This window comes from Hordeum vulgare, chromosome 1H (genome assembly GCF_904849725.1).
Source record: "Hordeum vulgare subsp. vulgare chromosome 1H, MorexV3_pseudomolecules_assembly, whole genome shotgun sequence".
In the NCBI taxonomy this organism is placed as follows: domain Eukaryota; kingdom Viridiplantae; phylum Streptophyta; class Magnoliopsida; order Poales; family Poaceae; genus Hordeum; species Hordeum vulgare.
In genome coordinates, this window is record NC_058518.1 from 371,378,664 (window position 1) to 371,381,819 (window position 3,156).

The window sequence follows — 3,156 nt, forward strand, 5'->3', positions numbered from 1 at the left end:
GCAGGCTCCGCCGAAGCTCCGCAGAAACGCGATCTAGAGGTAAAACCGTGGAGATATGTGGTCGGGCTGCCGTGGCAAAGTTGTGTCAAATCAGCCCTAAAACCTCCGTATATATAGGGGGAAGAGGGGGAGCCTTGCCTTGGGGTCCAAGGACCCCCAAGGACTTCGGCCGAGCCAAGGGGGGGAGTTCTCCCCTTCCAAACCGAGTCCAACTAGGTTTGGAAGGAGGAGTCCTTCCCCCTTTTCCCACCTCCTCTTTTTTTTCTCTTTGATTTTTCTTCCTATGGCGCATAGGGCTCTTTTGGGCTGTCCCACCAGCCCACTAAGGGCTGGTGCGCCACCCCCAATGCCTATGGGCTTCCCCGGGGTAGGTTGCCCCCCGGTGAACTCCCGGAACCCATTCGTCATTCCCGGTACATTCCCGGTAACTCCGAAAACCTTCCGGTAATCAAATGAGGTCATCCTATATATCAATCTTCGTTTCCGGACCATTCCGGAAACCCTCGTGACGTCCGTGATCTCATCCGGGACTCCGAACAACATTCGGTAACCAACCATATAACTCAAATACGCATAAAACAACGTCGAACCTTAAGTGTGCAGACCCTGCAGGTTCGAGAACTATGTAGACATGACCCGAGAGACTCCTCGGTCAATATCCAATAGCGGGGCCTGGATGCCCATATTGGATCCTACATATTCTACGAAGATCTTATCGTTTGAACCTCAGTGCCAAGGATTCATATAATCCCGTATGTCATTCCCTTCGTCCTTCGGTATGTTACTTGCCCTAGATTCGATCGTTAGTATCCGTATACCTATTTCAATCTCGTTTACCGGCAAGTCTCTTTACTTGTTCCGTAATACAAGATCCCGCAACTTACACTAAGTCACATTGCTTGCAAGGCTTGTGTGTGATGTTGTATTATCGAGTGGGCCCCGAGATACCTCTCCGTCACACGGAGTGACAAATCCCAGTCTCGATCCATACTAACTCAACGAACACCTTCAGAGATACCTGTAGAGCATCTTTATAGTCACCCAGTTACGTTGCGACGTTTGATACACACAAAGTATTCCTCCGGTGTTAGTGAGTTATATGATCTCATGGTCATAGGAACAAATACTTGACACGCAGAAAACAGTAGCAATAAAATGACACGATCAACATGCTACGTCTATTAGTTTGGGTCTAGTCCATCACGTGATTCTCCTAATGACGTGATCCAGTTATCAAGCAACAACACCTTGTTAATAATCAGAAGACACTGACTATCTTTGATCAACTGGCTAGCCAACTAGAGGCTTGCTAGGGATAGTGTTTTGTCTATGTATCCACACATGTATATAAGTCTTCATTCAATACAATTATAGCATGGATAATAAACGATTATCTTGATACATGAATTATAATAATAACTATATTTATTATTGCCTCTAGGGCATAATTCCAACAGTCTCCCACTTGCACTAGAGTCAATAATCTAGCCCTCACATCATCATGCGAATTACATTGTAATAAATCTAACACCCATACAATTCTGGTGTTGATCATGCTTTGCCCGTGGAAGAGGTTTAGTCAGCGGGTCTGCTACATTCAGATCCGTGTGCACTTTGCATATATTTACGTCCTCCCCTTCGACGTAGTCGCGGATGAGGTTGAAGCGTCGTTTGATGTGTGTGGACTTCTTGTGAAACCGTGGTTCCTTTGCTAGGGCAATGGCACCCGTGTTGTCACAGAACAAGGTTATTGGATTCAGTGCGCTTGGCACCACTCCAAGATCCGTCATGAACTGCTTCATCCAGACACACTCCTTAGCCGCCTCCGAGGCAGCCATGTACTCCGCTTCACATGTAGAATCTGCTATGACGCTCTGCTTGGAACTGCACCAGCTTACCGCACCCCCATTAAGAATAAATACGTATCCAGTTTGCGACTTAGAGTCGTCCGGATCTGTGTCAAAGCTTGCATCGACGTAACCTTTTACGGCAAGCTCTTCGTCACCTCCATACACGAGAAACATCTCCTTAGTCCTTTTCAGGCACTTCAGGATATTCTTGACCGCCGTCCAGTGATCCACTCCTGGATTACTCTGGAACCTACCTGGCATACTTATGGCCAGGCTAACGTCTGGTCTAGTGCACAGCATTGCATACATGATAGAACCTATGGCTGAAGCATAGGGGACGGTGCACATATGCTCTCTATCCTCATCAGTTGCTGGGCACTGAGTCTTACTCAATCTCGTACCTTGTAAAACTGGCAAGAACCCTTTCTTGGACTGTTCCATTTTGAACCTCTTCAAAACTTTATCAAGGTACGTGCTTTGTGAAAGTCCTATCAGGCATTTTGATCTATCCCTGTAGATCTTAATGCCTAGAATGTAAGCAGCTTCTCCTAGGTCCTTCATCGAGAAACTTTTATTCAAGTAATCCTTTATGCTCTCCAAAAACTCTACGTTATTTCCAATCAGCAATATGTCATCCACATATAATATTAGAAACGCCAGAGAGCTCCCACTCACTTTCTTGTAAATACAAGATTCTCCAACCACTTGTATAAACCCAAATGCTTTGATCACCTCATCAAAGCATTTGTTCCAACTCCGAGATGCTTGCACCAGTCCATAAATGGATCGCTGGAGCTTGCACACCTTGTTAGCATTCTTAGGATCGACAAAACCTTCGGGTTGCATCATATACAACTCTTCCTTAAGGAAACCGTTAAGGAACGGCTTTTTGACATCCATGTGCCAGATTTCATAATCGAAAAATACAGCTATTGCTAACATGATTCTGACGGACTTAAGCATCGCTACGGGTGAGAATGTCTCATCGTAGTCAACTCCTTGAACTTGTGAAAAACCCTTTGCCACAAGTCGAGCTTTATAAACGGTCACATTACCGTCAGCGTCCGTCTTCCTCTTAAAGATCCATTTGTTCTGAATAGCCTTGCGGCCCTCAGGCAGTACTTCCAAAGTCCACACTTTGTTCTCATACATGGATCCTATCTCGGACTTCATGGCTTCTAGCCATTTGTTGGAATCTGAGCCCACCATTGCTTCTTCATAATTTGCAGGTTCATTGTTGTCTAACAACATGATTGATAAGACGGGATTACCGTACCACTCTGGAGCAGCACGTGGTCTCGTCGAC